Source organism: Pipistrellus hanaki, assembly GCF_964339955.1.
Source record: "Pipistrellus hanaki genome assembly, chromosome: 1".
Taxonomy (NCBI): Eukaryota; Metazoa; Chordata; class Mammalia; order Chiroptera; family Vespertilionidae; genus Pipistrellus; species Pipistrellus hanaki.
This window is the reverse complement of record NC_140503.1, coordinates 93479506-93503588: the sequence shown is the minus strand read 5'-3', so window position 1 is coordinate 93503588 and position 24083 is coordinate 93479506.

Sequence of the window (24083 nt, the reverse complement as noted above, 5' to 3'; positions counted from 1 at the left end):
GGAAAATAGATAATAATTTATAGAATTTTATATTTAGAAGGGCCCTTGGAAATCATAGTTTTATGATGGGCAAACATAGCTGCCCATCCAAAGAACAGGAGGAGTTTTGAAAAATATAGATTCCAGGCCCTACCCAGACCAACTGGTTAGATTCTAGGGGTATAGTGTTCTAGTGCTAGAAACAATGGTTCAAAACTTCTCATTTCACAGATGAGGAAAATAGGGACTTGTCTAGAGTCACAGAGTCAGATTATTTTAAAGAGAATAATACACTTTGTTTCCTCAAACATCAGCTTCTCTCTTTAATCTATTACCCAAAAAAGGTCAGTGCAGCCAAGGGAGAGGCACTGCTGCAAACGTTTTGAATCCTGTAATGAGAGAAGGAGCCCAAGGGGTTATCTGAAGAGAGACACTGTACATGCTGTTCCAGAATCACCTTGCCCAGCCGCACTCCCCCCTGCACAGCTCTATGGCACTGGAGGCAGCGCTGCAGGAGCTGCCTCACCATGGAGTCCTGATGCAGCAGAGGGTCTGACTGATCAGTCAGGTGCCAAGACTCTGACTCACCACAGTGTAACAGTGACTCAGGCTGCATGCTGCCCACACTCCCTCGAGAAGGTAACAGAGATACAGGCTAAAGTAAGCCCCCAGCTTCGCATCCAGGGACACAGTTAGAACTGAGCTCAGGCCAGTAGTCTGGGGCCACATTTTCTCTGCTATGCAGACAAATATAGAAAGTGGCTAAATCCTCCTCCCCCAGTCCCAGGCTCCATGATGATACAGCTTTTTTATAAATACAGCAAAGGGTGTTGTTGTTTTTTTTTTTTCTTTTATGATACATTTTAAAAAGGCAGTCAAACCTCAGAGGGAAGGTAGGGAGGGTGGGGGGAAGGGGGAGAGATCAACCAAAGGACTTGTATGCATGCATATAAGCCTAACTAGTGGTCATGGACAACAGGGGAATGGGGGCATACGTGAGGAGGGGCTTGGGATAGGAAAGGGGGGAAGAGAACAGTTATGTGATACCATGATCAATAAAGAAATTTTTAAAAGTAAAAAAAAGAAAGACTTAAATACTAGTCAAAGGAGGATGAATTACTGTGACTGAGTTCTCCAATAACATGCATTCATTTAACAGATATTTATTGAGCACCCACTATACTCTAGATACTGCTCTCTGTGGTTGGTTTCTAGATCTTACATTCTTAGAATAGCAATCATATGTATCTCAGTAGTTAATGAATGGTAAATAAATTATGGTTTCCTTTTCCTGGAGTAAAAGCTTTCTGGCATTTATTGAGGTCTGCTTATTTCAAAATTTTTTTAAAAGAGCAGCAACTTAATCAAGTGAAAACACCTGAATTAAAGATTATGGCATGCTAGCAAATAGGAAGGACATATTAGGTTAATTTCACTCTGGCTAACATGGTAAACAAATTCCTTAAAGCCAGACATTATTGTGTAAAGGAAAATTTTGTAAATTTGACTGCGTAAAACTCCACAAACTATAATTGTACACATTTTTTACTCTTGTGTTAACATAAAAGCTATTGATATATAATTTGAATAATAGTGCCCATAGCTACAATTTACTGGATACTATGTGCCAAGCATTGTGCTAATATGAATTTTTAAAAAAATTAATCCTTACCATAAACTTTTGAGGCAGATCTTGTTTTTTCCATTCTATAGATGTGATAATTGAAGCACACAGAGGTTAATAAATATGTCTAAGATTACACAGCTCTAGAACCAAATTTAAACCAGTTAGTCTGATCTCCAGGTCCCCAGTATCAAAGCCAAATAGTGCCTGCCTCTATACTGAAACACCTTGGGGAATAAGAGGATAATCCACATTAAGCACATGGAACAGTTCTTGGTTCTTACCTCTCAATTAGTGTTAACCACAATAACTATGGTAAAAATATAATAGTGGAGTGAATCACAGGAGTTAGAATCTTGGCTTTGGGACAAAATCTTCTCTTCTAATTTTAATCCCCCAAAATCTGAAGTTTGAGTTCTTGAGTCTCTTAGGATAATGACAAATTTTCACCAGATTGCTGGTTTGTTTCCTTCTTGACTCATACCAAATTGTCATGCTAAAGAATAAGGGCTTTGAAGCCAGAATAGGGTGTGAATCTTGGCTCTGACACATACCTAATGTGTGGCCTTGGACTAATCATTAAATGTCATAAGCCTGTATTTCTCATCTGTTTATGATGAAGGATAAATGTTTATTTTTCTTCCTTTCTTTTCTTCTATTTTTGTCATTTCCAATTTACTGTAGACAAACACTTTTGCAAAATACAATAGAAAAATCTATTGTCAAATTGTTACAGATGTCCTGGCCAGGTGGCTCAGTCACTTAGAGTGTCTTCCCATACACCAAAAAATTGCAGGTTTGATTCTTGGTCAGAGTCCATATTTAGGTTGTGGGTCTGATCCTGCGTTAGGGAGCATACGGAAAGCGACCATCAATCTTTCTCTTTCACATTGATGTTTCTCTCAGATGCCCTCTTGCTGTCTCTTTTTTCTTCTCTAAAATCGCAAAAAATATATTCTTGGATATTCAGAGAGTTTTTGACTGTTGCCTGGCTCCAGGAATGGAATGAAGGGGACCCAAAGTGGACTGGTAGTTACCTACAATGTTATCCACCTGGACAATTCATATAATAATCTATTATAATAAAAGTGTAATATGCTACTTAGACCAGACTGCCGAACCACCTTCTATATGACATTCCAGATGTCCTTCCAGATGAAGCCACGGCAGTGGGGGCCAAAGCAAAGGTGGTTAGGGTTGATCAGGCAGGCAGGCAAGTAGTTAGGGGCATCAGGCAGTCATGCACAGTGGTTAGGAGAGATCAGGCAGGCAGGCAGATGAGCAGTTAGGAGCCAGCGGTCCCAGATTGCAAGAGAGATGTCCAACTGCCAGTCCGAAACTAGCAGTCAGACATTGCCTGCAGGGTCCCAGATTGTGAGAGGGTGCAAGCCAGGCTGAAGGACTCTCCTCACCACCCCATGCATCAATTTTGTGCACTGGGCCTCTAGTACATAATACAAAGAAGACAGTTAACAATTGGTGTATCTCATTTTAAGTCTTCCTACTTTAAGATTTTATTTCATAATCTATAAATGTGGGACACAAATATGCATTTAATATGGTAGTTGTAAAAAGTCAAGTGAAATGATATAGATAAAGTGCTTAGCATATTATGAGCAGTGAGAACTTGGAGCCCTTTAGGAGCTCTTATTCCCAGCCTGTGCCAGAAACAGGGCTATAAAGATAGAAGAAAGAGCTACAAAAAGTAGCAGTCTCAACGAGGAGGTGAAGAGAGAGGAGCATCTGCAATATTTTCAAAAATAAAGATAAATTTAAAAAATAAATACAAGTTTAAAAAAAAAAGTAGAGATCTCAACTATTCATAGCTGAGTCCTTATGAGTTCACTTCTCCCCGTTTCTTTGGGCAGCTGAGTTGCTCCTTGGGCAATACATCCCAGAACTCTAGTGTTTTCATGATGTTTTAGAAGGGATAAGTGACTAGTTTGAGCTAAGGCATGACTCAGGGCTTAGCTGCTAAGCCCTGAGTCATGCCAAAGTTCATTCTAAACTGTCTGCCATTCTGTTTTGCTCAGTATAAGCATAAACCCAGAACATCACTAAAAATAAGCAGTGAGGACATCAATTTGCCTGTTTCAAAGAAGTAAGTGCATCCAGAACTGAAATATCATTGCTGACATGTACACATAAGGAACTGTTTGACATTGAAATTAGAGCTCAAAAGAACTGTTGGCCCAGAAAGAAATTCACTACAGACTGATTCATTTGCCTTTAAGCATAACCATTATTGCTTATCTCATTTTCGGTTCTTATAAGTGTATTTCTAGTAGGACATGATCTTACGCATCCAGGGGAAATGATGAACAACATAGACTGATAAACAAGAACAGAGCCAGAGATGCGGAGGCATGGATCAGACTGTCAGACCTCAGAAGGAATGTGGGGGAGGGTGGGGATAAAGGGGAAAGATCAGCCAAAGGACTTGTGTGCATACATAGGAGCCTAACCAGTGGTCAAGGACAACAGGGTGGGGTAGGGGCATGCGTGGGGAGCGGTGGGGAATGGGAGTGGGGAGGATGAAGACAAATATGTGATACCTAATAAATAAAGAAATTTAAAAAAAGGAAGTAAGCGCATTATCACCAGTGTTTCAACTGAGGCTCAGAAGTCAAAGCTCTTTCTATAATGCTTAATTAACTTAATTTGAGGAAACACTGCTAAAGTAACACATTTAATGGCCTTGTGTTTACTTTGTTGGTGGTGTCATCCTTTTGGCTCTAGGAGTGGAATGAAGAGGTCCCAAAGGGGACTGGTGCTGGCCTGTAATGCTATCCACCTGGACAATTCAGATAACAATACATAACACAGCTGAATCATAATGATAATTGTCAGCAAACTCCAGGCAACAATCAGACTCTCTGAGCATCCAAGTGTTTAAATTGTGTTGCTAACATAAAACAGGACGTATCTCCTTGCTCAAGATATTTAACTGAACCTGCCACAACTGAAATGAAAGCACAAAAAATATGATAAATATCTCTAAGACTTATGTAATGACTCTACCCCTTAGTAATATCCTCAAAATGATGATGAAAAGTGTCCTCATGAAAACAGCAGTTAAGGCATGCCTAAATATTAGAGTGAAATTAAGCTCCCAGAGTCCATATTTATATCAAATTTAAATTTATATCAAATTATATCCCAATATAAATATTAAATATATATATCTATTATTATATTATATATTATTATATATAATAAAGAGGAAATATGCCTATTGACCATCATGCCCTCACAAGATGGCTGCCTACCACCAGGCTGGCAGGGGATTAGTGAGGAATGAACAAACACTGAACAGCAGGCTGCGTAGGGAGACCAAGCCAGTGGGGGTGACAGTTGGGGGTGACCAGGCCACCAGGGGAGAGTTAGGGGTGACCAGGCTGGCAGGCAGGTGAGCAATTAAGAGCCAGAGGTCCAGGATTGTGAGAGGGATGTCTGACTGCTGATTTGGGCCCTGGAATCAGGACTAAACCAGCAGTCAGACATCCCCCAAGGGGTTCCGGATTGGAGAGGGTGCAGGCTGGGCTGAGGAGACCCTCACTCTGTGCATGAATTTCATGTACCAGCCTCTAGTTATTTAATATAATACTAATTATATTCATAAATAATCCCCATAGATTATTTATATCAGATATCAGATAAATTCTAATGTAGCCTGGCCAGTGTGCTCAATGGTTAGAACATCAGTCCATTCTCCTAAGTATGTGGATTAGATTCCCAGCACGTACTTGGCTGGTGGGTTCACTCTCCATCCCCAGTAGGTGTGCAAGCAACAGGCAACCAGTCAGTGCACCTCTTTCACATCAATATTTCTATCTTTCTCTCTCTCCCTCTCCCCCTTCCCTCCTTTTCACTTTCTCTGAAAAGCAATGGAAAAAAATTCTCTGATTAACAACAACAACAAAAAAAAGAATCTCTAATGCAAATATTATTTTGCTTTTCAGCTATGACATGGAAATGTACAATACTGAAAAGCATTTGAAAGATAATATCTGTGTCAAATGGAACACACTATAAAAATCTTCCATATAGTCTTGGCCAGTTGACTCAGTGGTTAGAGTGTCAGGCCACACAGGAAAGAGTCACAAGTTCAATTTTTGATCAAGGGCATGTGCCTGAGTTGCAGTTTCTATCCATGGCCCCAGCCGAAGGGGGAAGAGAGGGCATTCGAGAGGCAACCAATCTATGTGTCTCCTCTCTCCTTCCCCCCCCCCCTCTCTCTCTCTGTCCTCTCTCTCTCTCTCTCTCTCTCTCTCTCTCTCTCTCTCTCTCTCTCTCTCTCTCAACAAAACAAAACAATGGAAAAAATATCCTCTGGTGAGAATTAACAAAATAACAACAAAAAAAATCTCCCATATGAAGCCTCAAATAGAAAGAAACTGGTAAAGGAAAGAAAAAGATGTGAAAGTCAAATAACAAGTTGAAACTATTCAGTTCAATATGGAGGAAAATCAGTACACTGACACGGTGTATGCTCTAAAAAACAATGAAAATATAAAGCTGATCACTTTCACTAGTTGAGTTGACATTGCCTAAGGGGTCTCAATGTTAGCTTCATTGTCAGAGAAGAATCAAGTAGTGGTATAGAAATAGAAAGAAGAAAAGTTCTGGCTCCTAAAACAATTGGGACAGATAAAAAGGAATATTAATGGACAACACATAAAGTAGTACAAGAAACAGATACCTAAGCAGCATGCAGGTAGACAACTTGAAGTGGTTACGAGTATGAGCTTTCAGTCACACAAATCTGGGTTGGGGCCTTTCTATCAAATGGGGTTAACAATGTCTTCCTTGAAGATTTTATAAGGTGTTAATAAGAAAAGTGCTTAGCAACTTCCTAACATATATTATTAGTTAAAGAAATGAGAACTATTGCTAAAAGTAGCAATAATGATAAAGTAAGAACAATAGGTAGAGGCTACTTCACCCACTGTTTAAATTGCCATTCCCCCAAAATATAAACATTAAAGTAGCACATATCTTACTTCTAAATCTGTACAGCACTCTTAAGTGGAAAACAATCTCATTATAAAGGGAAAGTAGAGATAAATTTGGCAAGTTCATGAGGGGCCTAATTTATTTTATTTTATTATTTTTTAAATATGTTTTATTGATTTTAGAGAGAAAGGGAGAGGGAGTGAGAGATAGAAACATCAATAATGAGAGAGAATCATTGATTGTCTGCCTCTTGCATGCCCCCTACTGGGGACCGAGCCTGCAACCCAGGCATGTGTGCTTGGCCGGTATGGAACCTCAGGCTAATGCTCTATCCATTGAGCCAAGCCAGCTAGGGCCCTAATTTATTTTATTTATAAATTGAGATGAATTTCATGAGGGTAGCATGAAATCCTTTAGGGTTTAAATTACTTCATTTAGTAAGATCCTGAGTAGTTTATGTGAGACTACATTAATATTTAGCCTTCAAACTATATACTTTAAATATATCTGCAGGTTAATTAACAGATTTTTTTCAGCGAGTTGGTAGCTAGAGGGTAAAATAGGGACAAATTGTATGGTGGACTTTCAGGGTCTGGTTTTAATAAACTAACTGTTAGAATATACATTTTTTAAAAATTACCAGAGAAATGTGACTGCATGAATATAAAATAATATTTAAAAAAATTTGTTACTATTACTGAGTGTGATGATGTCATTGCAACTGTGCAAAAAAAGTGCCCATAGTTTTAAAAAAATTTTACTGAAGAAAGTTAAATGTGAAATAGGTTCTTGATGGCTGGGTTTTGCTTCCAAATACTTCTAAAAAAAAAAAAAGAAAAACCTGGATGGTTGAAGCAAAGCAGCAAAAGCCTGGTAACAGGTAACTCTGGTGATGAGACTATATAAAAGTTTACTGTATTCCTTTTCTCTATTTCAAATATATTGAAATTTTAAATAAGTTAAAATGAAAGCACTTCAACATCAGGTAGTTAATGTTCTCACTTTTTTAAAAGGGGATGCTTGGAAATTAAATTTCAATTTATTAATGTTCACCTCTATTTTTTCCCTAGCAGATAAATTATACTATGTCTCTGCATTATGTCATGAGGAATATGATGTAATGATTTGGAATTTGCAGTACTTACAATATCAGAACCTCTACCTTTTAAAATCTACTTTATAGAAGCTTTAATATTATTGGGAAGTATGGCTAATTACTAAGGAAGTTTATAAATTCTAAAAGTTTAAAGGTATTTATTTCATGATGACATAGATGACTTTTTGTTTAAAATAAAAGAAATTAGACTGTTAATTTCTTTCAGATTAAATCTATTTTATGTATCCATGTATAAAAAGATGCAAAGAAGAAATTAAAAGGCAGGATCCTAAATATCCTTTCTCATTTTAGAATTCAGGGACATTCCTTTCCTAAGCCTGGGAACAAACTCAACACTCTTAATTTAATTCCAGTGTCCTCTTATAGAAATAAATCATCAAGGACATCTTTAAAAATATATATATATATTTACATATATATTTATATTTATATATATTTATATTTATTTATATTTATATATATTTATATATATTTATATATATTTATATTTATATATATTTATATAAATATATATATTTATATAAATATATATTTATTTATTTAATATATATATTAAATATATATATATAAATCTATATATATATTTATAGAGAGGAAGGGAGAGGGATAGAAAGTCAGAAACATCGATCAGCTGCCTCCTGCACACCCTCCACTGGGGATGTGCCCACAACCAAGGTACATGCCCTTGACCGAAATCAAACCCGGGACCCTTCAGTCCACAGGCTGATGCTCTATCCACTGAGCCAAACCAGTTTCAGCAAGGACATCTTTAAAATGTACTAGAGTCTGCCTGTCTGTTTGTACAGGTGTGTGTGTGTGTGTGTGTGTGTGTGTGTGTGTGTGTTTCTTCTAATCTGAATCTGGCCCATCTCTCTCTTTCATCCCCTCCATCTTGAAAAGGACTCAGATCCATAGATCTCAAGTCTAAGCCATTCTGTTAAAGCTCTGCCTTTTCCTTGGTCCTTTGATGTAGAAATATGGCCTTTCACCTTCCAGTTGTTTTTCTTTTGAGCTATCCTGTATGTCTTTTCTGCCTTCTGTTTTGCTTGTCACTTTCATTTCCTCTCTTTGGATGGCTCACATTCTCATTTCCCCCCTCTCCAGCCTCATTTTAAGGACAATTTCTCTGCTCCTCATATTTCACTTTCAAATCTTCCAAATGTCATAAACTGGAAAAGAGAAACATTATCAGTGCATATTTCTAATGATGAAATGAAACATTATCAGAGATTCTCTAAAAAAAAGAAAACTAGAATATACTGTAGGTTGTGCTTTCCAAATAAAGAGATGATAATAACTAGAAAAATATTTTAATATATATCTTCCTATCTAATAAAAGAGTAATATGTAAATTGACCATACCTCTGCTATACCCATAAGGCATGCCCACCAGCCAATCAGGAGCAAGTATACAAATTAACCCAACCAAGATGGCTACAGCCACAGAGAGAGCAGGGGGCTTGGGTTTCCCCGGCAATAGAAGAAGCCAAGCTTTCCATCTGCCCTGGCCTGCCTTGGCCTCCATTTAAGGCTATAAAGTTTCAATTATAGAAGATAAATAAATCCCAACATAAATGGCTGTTGGCCACAGAGCAAGCAGGAGGCTTGGCTCTGCTGAAGGCTACAAAGTTTCAATTATAGAAAATAAATAAATCCCAGATACCAGGGGCTCCATTTGGATGTTTGGGGGTGTGGCCAGCCTGCAAACCTCCACAGGCCCCTTGCCCAGGATGCCCCATGCACCAAGGGAACACCCACCCTGATCTGGGACACCCTTCAGGGCAAACCAGCCAGCCCCCACCATGCACCAAGCCTCTATACTACCTAATCCTATCTAATAAAATAATGATATGCAAATTGATCATCACTTCAACACACAAGATGGCTGCCACAAGATGGCCAGCTGAGGAGTGCAGTTGGGAGGGACCAGGTCTGCAAGAGAGGGCAGTTGGGAGTGATCAAGCTTTCAGGGGAAGGCAGTTAGGAGGGAAGTTGGGGGTGACTGGGTCTGCAGGGGAAAGCAGTTGGGAGGGGACCCGGGCCTGCAGGGGAGAGCAGTTGTGGGGAACCAGGTCTCTAGGGAAGGGCAGTTACAGGTGACCAGGCCTACATGGGGAGGGAAGTTAGGGGCAAATAGGCTGGCAGGGAGCAGTTAGACATCAATAAGGCTAGCAGAGAAGTGGTTAGGGGGTGATCAGGCTGGCAGGCAGAAGCGACTAGGGGCAATCAGAAAGGCAGGCAGGCAAGCAGTTGGGAGCCAGCAGTCCTGGATTGTGAGAAGGATGTCCAACAGCTATTCCTGCCAGAATTGGGCCTAAATGGGCAGTCAGACATCCTTCAAGGGGTCCCAGATTGAAGAGGATGCAGGCTGGCTTGAGGGACAAATTTCATTCACTGGGCCTATAATATATACATAAGTCTAAGCAACCACCACAACCAAATGAACAACCAATCAGGCTGCATGGGGCAACTAGGCCAACAGGGGGGCTAGTGAGTGGCAACTAAATAACTGAGCAGCAGGCTGCATGGGGCAACCAGGGGAGAGCTGCCCATAGGGGGGAGCAGTTGGGAGCAATTAGGCCAGCAAGGGGGAGGGGGGCAGTGAGTGGCAACCAGGCCAGCAGAGGGGGGCAGTGAGGGGTAACCAGCTCAGCAGAGGAGGCAGTTGGAGGCAACCAGGCCGGTATGGGGGCAGTTAGGGTAACCAGGTCCAAAGGGGGGCAGTTAGGGTTGACCAGGCCAGTAAAGGGGAGACAGTTGGGAGCGACCAGGCTGGGAGTTGGGGCAGTAAATGGCAACTAGGCTGGTGGGGGTGCAGTAAGGGGTGACCAGGCCATCAAGGAGTCCAGTTAGGGGTGATCAGGCAGGCAGGCAGGTGACCAGTTAGAAGCCAGTGGTTCTGGATTGTGAGAGGAATGTCTGACTGCTAGTTTAAGCCCAATCCCTAAACTGGCAGTCTGATATCCCCGAGGGGTCCTGGTTGGGAGAGGGTGCAGGCTGGGCTGAGGAGACCCTCCAACATGCATGAATTTTGTGCACCAGGCTCTAGTAATTGTATAAATAAAATAGAATCATTGTGGAGTGGCAATCTGATAAAGTTTGTAATTGTATAACAATATTTACTAGGAAAATATAACTGAAGATTTTTATAATGAAACCAGAGGCCCAATTCAAAGATTTGTGCACAGGTGGGGTCCCTCAGCCTGGCCTGCACCTTCTTGCAATCCAGGACCCTTCAGGGGATGTCAGACTGCTTGTTTTTGGTCAAAACCATCAGTCTGACATCCCTCGAGGGAAGTAGCACTGCCAAAGCAGCAGGCAGCCAGAGAGAAGCCTGAGCCAGGGAAGGGCATCCTCCTACTACCGCTCCCCACTGTGCCTGACCTGCCACCTGCTACTGCCTGGAGCCACCATCTGCCTCCGCTGCTGCTCGGTAGTGCTGTTGTGGAGGTAGGAGAGGCTCTCCCCACTGCAACTGTGCTCACCAGCTGTGAGCCCACCAGGGGGCAACTCCTGCATTGAGCATCTGCCCATTGGTGGTCAGTGTGTGCATCATAGCAACCTGTTGTTCCAGTTGATTGGTCATAATAGTCACTTGGGATTATATATATATATATATATATATATATATATATATATATATATATATAGACTAGGGGCCTGGTGCATGAAATTTGTGCACTGGTGGTGCAGGTCACTCAGCCCAACCTGCCCCCTCTCACATACTGGGAGCCCTCAGAGGATGTCCAATGGGGAGTGGGCCTAAGCTGCAGTCTGGCCTCCCTTTGTGGGAGGCAACCAGGCTGATCAGGGGAAGGCACCAGCCCCATCACCCACTGCTGCAGCCATTGCCAGTCACCACAGCCACCAAGGTGTTTTCATCAACATGACTTCAGTCCCTTTACCAAGAAAAAATGACAACTTTCTTTAGGCATTTCCAAGATGTGTCTTTCATAGGATATGCATTTATTTCTTTTTTTTAAATTCTCACCTAAGGATATGTTTCCATTGGCTTTTAGAAAAATGTGGAAGAGAAAGGAAAAGACAGAGAGAAAGATCAAAGTGAGAGAAAAACTTTGGTTGGTTGCCTCTTGCATGAGCCCTGACCTGGGTCCCGACCAGGGAGAAGCCTGCAACTTAGGTACATGCCCTTGGTCAGAATCGATCCCAGACCCTGCTGTCCGCAGGCTGAGGCATTATCCACCGAGTCAAACCGCCTAGGGCAGATTATGACATTTCTTAGCCCTCCAACCATGGACCTTTGTTTTTTTTCTCCAGAAGTGTGGTGGAAAAACCCTTTTTGGATTTACCTTATTGGATTCTTATTACCCAAGTTATTAAGAATATTACCAGTGGCATGCAGGAAGCTTGGCCATTGTGCAGTCAGAAAAGGTGTTTCCTCTGTAGTTCACACCAATGTGGTCTGGGCCCTGCTTTAGGCCTGGGCAGGGGCCCTCCATCTCCCTGTGATCTCAGGCTCCACCCCTGTCCAGGCCTGTCCAGGCCAAAAACCACTGTCTCTGGCCAAGGCTTTCAGCCAGCCTTCGGCAAGAGACCCCCAGCTCCTTGCAATCACAGGCTCTGCCCCTGCCCCCTCGTTCTGATCACAGGCTTGGCCCTTCCCTGGCTGCTCTGGGCCCAAGTGGCCTGAACTCACAGTGATCTGGGTGCCAGGATGTTCCCAGGACACAGGCACTGGGCGCCTATATATGCAAATTAACCACCATCTTTGTTGTGTTAATTTGCATACTCACTCTGATTGGCTATGGGCGTAGCAGAGGCATGGTCAATTTACAAGTTTGTCTATTATTAGATAAGATTTGGAGTTGAATATTCTTTTTTTTTTTTTTTTCTTTATTGGTTAAGGTATCACATATTTGTCCTCATCCTCCCCATTTCCATCCCAAACCCCTCCCACACATACCCCTACCCTCTGTTGTCCATGACCAGTGGTTAGGCTCATATGCATGCACACAAGTCCTTTGGTTGATCTCTCTCCCTCATCTCTACCCTCCCCTACCTTCCCTCTGAGGTCTGACAGTCTGATCGATGCTTCCCTGTTTCCAAGTCTGTTCTTGTTCATCAGTCTATGTTGTTCATCATTTCCCCTAAATGAGGGAGATAATTTAGGGGAAATACACTTATAAGAACCAAAAATGAGATAAGCAATAATGGTTATGCTGAGAGGCAAATGAATCAGTCTATAGTGAGTTTTTTTCTGGGCCAATAATTCTTTTGAGTCCCAATTCAATGTCAAACAGTTCCTTACTTGTACATGTCAGCAATGATATTTCAATTCTGGATGGTGGACAAATGGTGGTAATGCAGGTCCAACCCTCTCTGGTTTGGTCCTGAGCAACCTGCAGGAGGCACAACTGCTTACATCATCAGCATCTTCCATCTCTGGACTGTTAATCTTCTGTTTTCATGGCTGGAGTAGTCCTGTCAATTCTGTTGCAGGAATCTACATGGTCTCAAAGTTGTTTTCTGAAAATATACAAACATATTCTTGACCAAAAGTTAATAATGGAATCTTTTCTATAAATTTGACTTGCAATCCTTTTTCATTTTTTGCCCAAATGATTTTTCTTTGGCTTGTTTTGACACCATGTATGTTTTACATGGGTGTCTTGCTGTTAGCATTACAAATGAAAGTTAATTTTCTAAAATAAAAATTTTCTAGATGTAATTTACTTACAGAATATTTTTCCTTACATGATATTCTTCTACTATCCCCCTTTTAATTTTAAATATTAGGAGGCTTTTGGAAATTTTATAATGTAGTCTTGATAGCTTTTAAATTTTAATTTTTTGCACTAAAAGATTTGGAGTTGAATATTCTTTTAATCCTCTACTGGCAATGTAGCAAGCTCAAAAGCAAACTGCAAATCTAATTGTACATAGAGACAATATTGTCTTATTTTACACATGACACTGTGATTATTAAAAAAAGAAAGAAAGAAAGAAAGAAAGAAAGAAAGAAAGAAAGAAAGAAAGGAAAAAGAAATGTATTTCCAGACAGTTATAGAAATTTCAAAAATTTCAGAATATTACTACAGATATTCAACTTGACACTAGAAACATCAAAGTTTAATCAAAATGAAATGATAACAAAAGCTATTTCCTTCCCAACTATTTTTTCATAACATTCTGATTGGCCAGCTGCCAGATTTTTAACATGCTTAACATGGAGGTTCTCCTTGCCATTGCAGGATTGTCATCTTGTTGAAAAGCTGTGGCCCTGAATATATGTAAATGTTTATGGTAATAATACCATTAAGTGTTTCTGAAAAGAAAATGCTTTCTGCTTTGTCATCCTAGTGCTAGCCAAATATTTCTTTTTACTAGACCAGTAAAACAACACCCTAAAAACCTAAATCTAAGGAGGAATGAGAAATCATGTAGCATGTTTCTTATGCTTAAAGTATGAATTAACTAAACTTGTAAGTGACAAATTGAAGCATAGATCTTTGTAAAAATTTCCTGATTTTTCCACAACTTCAGTGACTAATTTATACTCAACAATTCTTTTTTAAACCAGAACCAAGGGATGAATGTATAGCACTAAGTTTGCTCCGCTATGAAGCAGAATTGATATCATCTTCAACATTACTATAGCAGATGATATTAACAAGGTTTATGTGTGTGATGGTATGGATATTACAGCAGCACTGAAGGGACACATAAAATCACCAGCAGTACAGCCATCCCTGGAGCTTCAACTCTCAGCTGAATAACTTTACACTGGTTTGAGCTCTCACTTTTATTTACTTCTATACAGAATGCTCCCTCCTGACCCCCCTCCCCTTGCCCCAACACCACCACCACACACACACCAACAATTTTACATTTAGATACTTAACTTACTGTGACTTTTAATTTTCTTACTTTTAGACCTCTTCTTTTTCATCATAAGCTCCAAAAATCAACATTTTCCCCCTTAAAAATGGAATATTTTTCACATAAAAATAATGTAACTTTTATTCAAGTTACTGCTTTTAATGACAAAAACAGCACGTTCAGGCTGTGAAAAGCTGTGGCTTGTGACTCAGTCCTGAGCAGTGGCCTGCAAGGATCCCAATCACACTTCAGCAAAAGTGCCAGTTACTTCAGTTTCTCCTCTAGTTATTTAAAATTAAAGAAAACTGTACATGTTAAACTATGAACATCAATCAGTGCCTTCTGATATATCTGAATTCAAATTCCACTCACAATTTAGGGTGGCTCTAAACAGCAAAAAAAAAAAAAATATTAGAGACAAATTTAATGTATTCCCTCTTCTTTTCTTCTCTCTCCTATATTTTGTTTCTTGATTATATTCATGTGTAATCTCTTTAAAGACTTGCTCTTCCCATGCCAACATGGTCAGTAAGATGTGGGTTTGAGGTGCACCAGTGAAAATAGTTGAGGAGCCCTACTCTATATAACAGCCCATTGGCCCTTGAAGGCTATTATCAGTAAAAAGCTTTCACTCCTCTCCATTTAATAATCCCATTTATTCTATTTTTTTTTCTCTTATTTTTTTAGGCTCCAATCCTTTAATCTTCTCTGTGGCCCCTCTCTGAACTTTTACCAACTTAAACAGTTCCCTTTGCTTAGAAAAAAATCAGTGCTACTCATAGAATTCTTAGAAGGCTCCAACAAGGCCATTTATGTAATTAAATGATAGATAAAATAAAGACTTCTTGAGGGTTTTGTAGGTTTTTAAAAAAATATATTTTAATTGATTTCAGAGAGGAAGGGAGATGGAGAGAAAAATTGAAACATCAATGATGAGAGAAATTATTGCCTTTTGTATGCCCCATACTGGGAATTGAGCCAGTAGCCTGGGCATATGCCCTGACCAGGAATTAAACCATGATCTCCTAAATCATAGGTTGACATTCAATCACTGAGCTACACTGGCCAAGCTAAAACTCTTGAGTTTTAAAAGGTAAATGCCCATGCCAGTGAAACTGGAACAAAGGTGCTCATATATGTGGTATTCCAAGATGTTTTAAAGGAAAGTAGTTAAAATATCTACCAGCACTAATGTTTTCATTATATTGATATATAGTGTTTCATTTACTTTTTACATTACATATATTGCTGCATTTACTTCATTGTCCATAAGAACCCTTAGAAGGAGGTCATTACTATCATTATTTTATTGGTAAAAAGCTAAGGCTCAGAGAGGAATTGTTAAAAGTCATAATGAGCTTCCAGGTTTGTCTGACTTCAGAATAAAAGCTTTTGTTCTAAATCATGCTGTCTTGAAAAATATTGTGAGCAAAGAAAGACTTGTCAGCCCCAGAAACAGCTCACCAGGGTGCTTTGGGGGGTCCTACTCAAATCATAAGGAATTGTATATTAATCCTAATAACTACAGAAACCAGCAGCTTTCATTTTACCTCTCCTTTCCCAGTTTATTATCACTCAAAAGGTTGGCAAAAGGAGATAGAAACAGAGAAAAACTGCTATGTACCGAAGATATATATATATTTAAATCCTCATCTAAGGATGTGTTTTTACTGATTTTGTGAGAAAGAGAGAGAGAGAGAGAGAGAGAGAGAGAGAGAGAAACCAAAACATAAATTTGAGAAAGAAACATCAATTGGTTGCCTCTCTTACACATCCCGACTGAATTGAACCGGAAACCAAGGTACGTACCCTGACCAGGAATCAACCTGCAACCTTTTGGTGCATGGGATGAAGTTCCAACCAACTGAGCTACCTGGCCAGGGCCAAAGATATATTTTTGTAAATAAATATTTTTATTCATGAGTGGAATTTCTATGAGGCTAGACTCAAATTAATGATAACTTGCCTATGCAGTTTTATTTTATTATTTATTTATTTTTATTTATTTATTTATTCATTTATTTTTTACATTTTTTATTAAATTATTATCTGTGTACATATTTTAACATTGCCCACCCGCCCATACATACCCTCCCTCCCCAGAGTTTTGTGTCCATTGGGGGAGATAATAGATCAACCGAAGGACTTGTATACATGCATATAAGTACAACCTATGCAGTTTTAAATTAGAATTTCTATATGAATGTAGTCATTAGGCATGCCATTTTCAGATTGACATTTGTCAATGGTTCTACATTGTCATTGTTCACCCATCTCTGTCAAATCTATAGACAAATGGTCTCCATCTTTACTTCATGTAAATTATCTTTTTAAAAAATATATTTTATTGATTTTTACAGAGAGGAAGGGAGAGAGACAGAGAGCTAGAAATGTCAATGAGAGAGAAACATCGACCAGCTGCCTCTTGCACACCCCCTACTGGGGATGTGCCTGTAACCAATGTACATGCCCTTGACCGGAATTGAACCTGGGACCTTTCAGTCCGCAGACCGACGCTCTACCACTGAGTCAAACCGGCTTCGGCAAGGAGCAGTGCAATCTTTAATATTTTGTAGTTCTGCATCAAAGTTTACCCTAAAGATTTATAGAAAAATCAGTTATTTCAACAGAGATTGCTTAAAAAGTAATTTTCTACTTTTATAATTTCTTCTACAGTTATTAACTGTAATTCTCCCATGAAGAAGAACTTTATTTAATCAAATATATCTGTTTAGCTACTTTGACAAACAATTTATACAGAAAAGTCAGGAAATTCTATTTTTCTTTTTACTCTCATTATTTGTTTCCAGAATAAGAATAGAAATTGGAGCTCTGACCTCCTCCAATGATTACCAAAGAGGATTTTCTTTCTGGTTTTTTTTTTGAATTGTTCACTTTTTTAAAAGGTTTGTTTTTCCCTTCTTAAAAATGCTAAACTCGTAAATGTTTTTTAATTCAATATATCTGAATCAATTCCAGTCATCTTTCCTCTTGATACTCAAACTACACCTTCTTGGACAGTAGAAAGAGTTTTTTTCAAGCTGGAACCTGTCTTTTTAATATAATACTGTTAACCCTTAATAGTTTAATTAGTCTCTGGTGTGTATGTGTGGACACACACACATACACGGTCAATCCATCTTTTACATTTTCTATTTCTGGTTTGGAATCAACCATTTTCTAAGCACCTGTTGGAGGGAAATTTCAAGCAGGACACAAGAATCTATTTGTGAATACTAGAGGTGCTCATTGCCTCTAGGTTTCAATTGTTTTTGACTTTTATTGTATAGAACTAGGAACTGTGCATTTTTAAATGGTTGACAGTATTACAGATGTCCCCCATTTTTCCCTCCTTGGCCCCCCTACACCTGGCTCCTACTCCACATCAGGTCTTCCTCAAACTATTATTTGTATCCATGGGCTATGCTTATATGCACATATGTACTTTGATTAAGCTCTTCCCACTCCCTTCAGGCCCGTCCTTCTGACATCTGTCCTGTTCCATGCATCCATGTCTCTGGACCTATTTTGATTATTGTTTTATTTTGTGCATTAGATTCCACATATACTAATGAGATCAAGTGGCATTTGTCTTTCTCTAATTAATTATTTTGTTTAGCATAATAGTCTCCAGATCTATCCATGCTATCCCAAAAGTTAGGTACTCTTTTTTTTATCCATTCATCTACTGATGGGAACTTTGGCTGTTTTCAGATCTTAGCTTTTGAAAATAATGCTGCTGTGAATATTGGGGTGCATATATTCTTCCTGATTGATGTTTCAGGATTCTTAGGATATAGCCACAGAAGTGGGATTCACTGGGTCAAAAATAGTTCAATCTTTTCTGAGAAAACTCCCTATAGTGTTTCACAGTGTTGCACCCAGTCTGCATTCCTACCAGTAGTGTACTAGGGCTCACTTTTCTCCAAATCCTCAGCAATACTTCTTTATTGATTTGTTTTTGGTAACCATTCTGATGAGTATGTGGTGATCCCTCATTGCAGTTTGAATTTGCATATCTGATGATTTAGTGACACTGAGCATTTTTTTTCATATGTCTATTGGTCATCTGTATGTCTTCTTTGGAGAACTGAATTTTCAGGCTCTTTTCCAGTTTTTAATTGGATTGTTTATCTACTTTTTGTTGAGTTGTTTGAATTCTTTATATATTTTGGAAGTTAACCCCCTATAAGATGTATCATTGGTGAATATGTTGTACCAAACAATGGGTTCCCTTTTCATTTTAAAGATTGTTTCTTTTGCTGTGCAGGATTTTTTTAGTTTCATGTAGTCCCATTTCTTTATTTTTTCCCTTTGTTTCTCTTGTTTCTCTCTTATGGGAGATATCTGACTGGTTTCTTCAGGGATTTTTATGGTTTTGCAACTCACATTTAAGTCTTTTATACATTTTGAGTTTATTCTTGTACATGGTGTAAGTTGGTGGTCTAATTTTACTTTTTGAATATGCCTGCCCAATTTTCCCAACACCATTTATTGAAGAGAGTACTGTTATTCTACTGTATGCTCCTGCCTCCTTTGTCAATTAATAATTGACCATATTGGTCTGGGAAATTTTCTAGGGTAACTGTTAGTTCCATTGGTCTATATGGTTGTTCTCCGGCAAGTATCATGCTGTTTTGATTGCAGTGGCTTTATAGTATCGTGTGATATCCAGTACAGTGACCCCTCCAACTTTTTTTTTCTTTCTCAAAATTGCTATGGCTATTGGGATATATTTTTGTGCCATATGAATTTTTGGAATGTGTCTTCTAGTTCTATCAAATATACTTTTGGTATTGTTTTTCTTTATTGATGAAGGTATTACATATGTGTCCTTATACCCTCATTGTCCCCCACTCTTTCCCCCCCCCCTTCATATCCTCACCCCTAGTGTCTGTGTCCATTGGTTAGGTTTATTTGCATGCATACAAGTCCTTTGGTTGATCTCACCTCCTTACCTCCACCCTCCTCTACCTTCCCTCTGAGGTTTGACGGTCTGATGGATGCTTCTCTGTCTCTGGATATGTTTTTGTTCATCAGTTTACATTGTTCATTATATTCCATAAATGAGTGAGGTCATGTGATATATATCTTTCTCTGATTGGCTTATTTCACTTAGCATAATGCTCTCTAGTTCCATTCATGCTGTTGCAAATGGTAAAAATTTCTTATTACCACAGTGTAGTATTCCATTGTGTAGATGTACCACAGTTTTCTAATCCACTCATCTGCTGATGGGCACTTAGGCTGTTTCCAAATCTTAGCTATGGTAAATTGTGCTGCTATGAACATAGGGGTACATATATCCTTTCTGATTGGTGTTTCTGGTTTCTTGAGATATATTCCTAAAAGTGGATCACTGGGTCAAATGGGAGTTCCATTTAGAACAAAACGCCATACTGTTTTTCATAGTGGCTGCACCAGTCTGCATTCCCATCAGCAGTGCAAGGGGGTTCTTTTTTCTCCACATACTTGCCAGTACTTGTTTGTTGATTTGCTGATAGCCATTCTGACGTGTGAGATGATATCACATTGTTGTTTTGAATTGCATCTCTCAGATGATTAGACTTTAGCATGTTTTCTTGACCTTCTTTACATCCTCTTTTGAAAAGTATCTATTTAGGCCCTGGCTGGTTTGGCTCAGTAGGTAGAGCATCGGCCTTTGAGCTGAAGGGTCCCAAGTTCGATTCCGGTCAAGGGCATGTACCTTGGTTGCAGGCACATCCCCAGTAGGGGGTGTGCAGGAGGCAGCTGATGGATGTTTCTAACTCTCTATCCCTCTCTCTTTCACTCTGTAAAAAATCATATTTTTATATATAAAAAACTCTCTAACCACTGAGCCAAACAGGTGAGGGCTTTTTGATTTTTTCTATGTCTTGTTGTTATGATTACTATCTCTTTTTAAATTCTCACTGAGTTCATTCATTCTTCTCCTAAATTCTTTGAGCATCCTTATAATCAGTGTTTTAAATTGTGTGTCTAGTAGATTGTTTGCCTCCATTTTGTTTACCTCCTTTTCTGGAGCTTTCTCCTGTTCTTTCATTTGGGACACATTTCTTTGTCTCTCCATTTTGGCTGCCTCTTTACATTTGTTTCTATGCATTAGTCAGATTTGCGACTTCTCCCAGTCTTGACAGGGTGGCCTTATATAGTAGATGTCCAGTGGGGTCAAGTGCCACCATCTTCCTGATTTCTTTAGCTGGGTGCTCCAAAAGTGTCCTTTGTTTTATTTATTTGTGCCCCCCTGTTGTAGTTGATCTGTTGCCACATCAGTGGCTGGGATTCACTCTCAGATAATCTTGCTGTGAAGATTGGCCATGACCACAGCATATAAGCTGCTTTGAGGGGCTAACTTCACAAAGGGGACTTGCCCATGTGGGTTCTGTTGCCAGCCAAAAAAAGGAGACGTATATAATACTTTAAACAATAAAAATTTTAAATAAATAAAAAACCTACACACTTAAATGTATGCCATAAAACCATAAAAGTCCTAGAAGGAAACATAGGTAGCAAAGTGTCATCCATCTAATGTAGCATTTTTGCCAATACATCTGCCCAGGACAAGAGAAACCAAAGAAAGAATAAACAAATGAGACTACATCAAAATAAAAGCTTCTGCACAGCAGAAGAAACCACCATCAAAATGAAAAGGAGACCCACTTGTATATTCATCAATGATACGTCTAATAAAGGGTTAATCTCCAAAATATTTAAAGTACTCATACAACTCAACATAAAAATACATACAATCCAATTGAAAAATGGGAAGACCCCTGAATAAATACTACAGTACTTCTCAAAAGAGGACACACAGATGGTTAATAGACATATGAAAAAATGCTCAAAGTCACTAAATCATCAGAGAAATGCAAATTAAAACCACAATAAGATATCACATCATACCTACGTCAATAAACAAGTGTTGGCAAAGATGTGGAGTAAAGGGAACACTAGTTCACTGCTAGTGGGAATGCAGATTGGTGTAGCCACTATGGAAAATAGTATGGAGTTTCCTAAAAAAAATAAAAATGGAACTCCCATTTGACACAGTGATCCCACTTCTGGGAATACTAATATACCCTACTATTAAAAACCCAGAAACAGGCCGAAACCGGTTTGGCTCAGTGGATAGAGCTTCTGCCTGCAGACTGAAGGGTTCTGGGTTGGATTCAAATTAGGGGCATGTACCTTGATTGCGGGCATATCCCCAGGAGGGGGTGTGCAAGAGGCAGCTGAGCTGATCAATGACTCTCTCTCATCGATGTTTCTAACTCTCTCTCTATCTCTCTCCCTTCCTCTCTGTAAAAAATCAATAAAATAAATATTTTTAAAAAACACAAACAAACAGAAACATCAATCAGAAAGAATAAACGGACCCTTATGTTCATAGCCACGCTATTTATAATAGGTAAGATTTGGAAACAGCCCAAGTGCCCATCAGTAGGTGAATGGATAAAAAAGCTGTAGTACATTTACAAAATGGAATATCACACAGTTGTAAAAAAAAAAAAAAAGAAGGGTCTCTTACCCTTTGAGACAGTATGGAGGGACCTGAAGACTATTATGCTAAGTGAAATAAGCCAATCAGAGAAAGACAAATACCACAAGATCTCACTTGTCTGTGGAATCTAAAGAACAAAGTGAATTGACTAACAACATAAGACTAGAGGCATGGAGCCATGGAACAGACTGACAAATATCATGGGTGAGGGTGAGAACAAATAACTGATATATACTTTTATTCATAGCCCATGGACACAGACTATAGTGTCCTGAAGCCTTGGGTGGGGAAGGGGTTGGGCAGAGGAGGGGGCGGTAGGGGGAGTAAATGGGCGATATCTGTAATACTGTCAACAATAAAAATATATATGTATTTTTTTTAATTAAAACAAAATAAAAGGTGTGTAGTGATATCTCACTTTTGTTTTAATTTGAAATCCCCAAAATAGAATACAGAGCCTCTTTTCTTATGCTTATTTGCCTTCTGTATATCCCATTTGGTGAAGTCTCTGTTAAGGCCTTTGGTCCATTTCTTTAAAATTTATCTTTATTATTGAAAGTATTACAGATGTCCCTTTAATTTGTGTGTGTGTGTGTGTGTGTGTGTGTGTGTGTTTTCCCATTGATCCCTTCCACTCTGCACCTATCCCTCCCAAGCCTTCACCATACTATTGTCTGTGGCCCATTTTTTAAAACAGGTTATTTTCTTATTGTTAAGTTTTAAGAGTTCTTTGTATATTTTATAAAACAATCTTGAATCAGATATGTCTTTTGCAAGTATTTTCTCCCTACTAGCGAAGTTTTAATTGAGGTGCTTCATTTTCATAGCCAATGTTCTGACTGTAAGAGAAAAATGGTTTAATTGATATTTTAGGTATGTGGCAAACTTTACCAGTTCTAAATAAGGAATTCTTGTGATCATAGAGTAAAAAGCCTGTGACATCAGTCAACAACAATGCAGAAATCCTAACGTAGCAGTCTCAGGTCTTCTTTTCTGAATGCAACATGGAAGATATTGTTAGGAAATATCATTAAAATGTATTCACAATTGCTCTCAATCTAATTAAAATTTTACAACAATTTTTAACTAAGGTGATTTTTAGATGTAATTTGAAGGCATTTTTGTCTCAGTATGTATGTTGAACATTTGAAATAAAAAGTTCTAGTTTATCTTTGAAGTTTATTTTACTTTGAAAAGTAAATACAAACAGCACACTCTTTAGTTATGTGGCTTGATACTAAAGATTTACTTTTTCTGTACTAGCTCCTACAGTTAAATAACACTACAGTGAAAATCTCATTATAACAACCTATTTGGAACTTTATCTGATGTTTAAAAGTTTGTTTTGGATAAAACTAATCAAAATACAGTTCAAAATTCTAGGGCAACTACAAGAAAAATTGGTGACTGAAGGAAACTTGATTTTGGGTGGAGGGCACATAATGCAATATACAGATGATGATTGTACACTTGAAATCCATATAATTTTATTAACCAATGTCATGCCAATAAATTTAATTAGAAAACAAAATAATGATTTTTAATGTTTTAGGGTAATATTCTATTAAAACAAGAAATAGCTACAAAAACACGGATTTGTATGTATAAATGAAACTTTGCCTACAATTTTAGGGTGTTCATGGACTCATGGTTCCTCATACATAGATAGACAGCAAAAATTCTATCTTAGATAATATGTCATGGGGATTAATCTGCAAGAAGAGTTTGCTTCTACCTATAGACATACTTTTTAACACTAACCACTCTATAATGAATTTGGTCTAAAATCAAGCTTCTCCTAATTCAAATTGCCAAATTTTCTCAATGTACTCGAAAGTAGTTAAAGGAATATAGAAATAGTGTGTTTTATAGTCACTAGCCATAAACTATTGGCAGCACCATCATTTCCTGTACTGAATGACCATGGTTCCTAAAAATAACTCCAGTGTTTTTCAACTGCTTATATTTGGCATATTCTTCATTCTTATTTGGGAAGGCACATTCCCTTCTCCAGCTGAAGAAACTCAGTGTCTGAAAAGAGCTGCCTAAAAACACTGTTCCCTCTG